Below are 786 nucleotides of genomic sequence, written 5' to 3' on the forward strand. Positions count from 1 at the left end.
AATGAGAAAGGAAGGAGTTCAGGTATCATCTTCTTTGTTTTTTCTTATGTTTTTTTCTTTTTTTTCTCAAATACATGCGGCTTTTTATTGAACACACATTGACCATTTTTTATACAGGTCAAACATTTTTTAGATACATGTTAAACACTTGTCAACTACACATTGAACATTTTTTTAAAACATAGTGAACATTTTACAAAACATTTTTAAACACGCGCGCCCAGGAGTGCTCCATGGACTTGCTGCAGGAGGAGGGAGGAAGCGGAACGACACGCGCTGGATCAGCCGACTGTTCCTAAGCTTTTCCCCAAAACAAAACCAAGAAAAGCAGATAAAAAAACAAAGGAAAGAAGTTCAAAATAAAAAAAGAATTGTGCATTCAGGATCAGATGGTAAATCACAGGGATACCCTAGTGTCGTAACAGGCTTATCGGGGCGGGCACCCCTCTCGCATAATTAAGCGAGCCTATACCACTCCTCATTTCCCTTTGCTGCCTGAAGGATCATGCTTTCTACAGGACGCACCCCGTCCCATCTTAAAGACCTCGCATCCATGCGCTCGCTCCCTCGGACCGAGGTGGGACTAATATGTTGCTGAACCTGCCACGGACAAACAGGCCTATACAAGTGGGCTCGCCATCCGAAATCACAGATTGTCCCATCGTGATTAGGCTTGCCTTCCAGAAGCAAGTGTTAAGCAATATAAACAAAACGGGGATGTAGCTCAATTGGCAGAGTGCCCGCTTTGCATGCGGGAGGCACAGGGTTCGATCCCCCGCATTTCCA

At 44.4% G+C, this 786-nt stretch overlaps 2 non-coding genes across 2 annotated transcripts; one reads left to right on the forward strand and one right to left on the reverse strand.

Moving 5' to 3' along the window:
* Positions 1–381: 381 nt before the first annotated feature.
* LOC123081182 (small nucleolar RNA Z279/snoR105/snoR108) lies at positions 382–487 on the reverse strand. Its single transcript, XR_006438679.1, has one exon. It is a non-coding gene; the product is annotated as a small nucleolar RNA Z279/snoR105/snoR108 (small nucleolar RNA).
* Positions 488–713: 226 nt separating this feature from the next.
* Positions 714–786, forward strand: TRNAA-UGC (transfer RNA alanine (anticodon UGC)). Its single transcript has one exon. It is a non-coding gene; the product is annotated as a tRNA-Ala (tRNA).

Source organism: Triticum aestivum, chromosome 3D (genome assembly GCF_018294505.1).
Source record: "Triticum aestivum cultivar Chinese Spring chromosome 3D, IWGSC CS RefSeq v2.1, whole genome shotgun sequence".
NCBI classification, from domain to species: Eukaryota; Viridiplantae; Streptophyta; class Magnoliopsida; order Poales; family Poaceae; genus Triticum; species Triticum aestivum.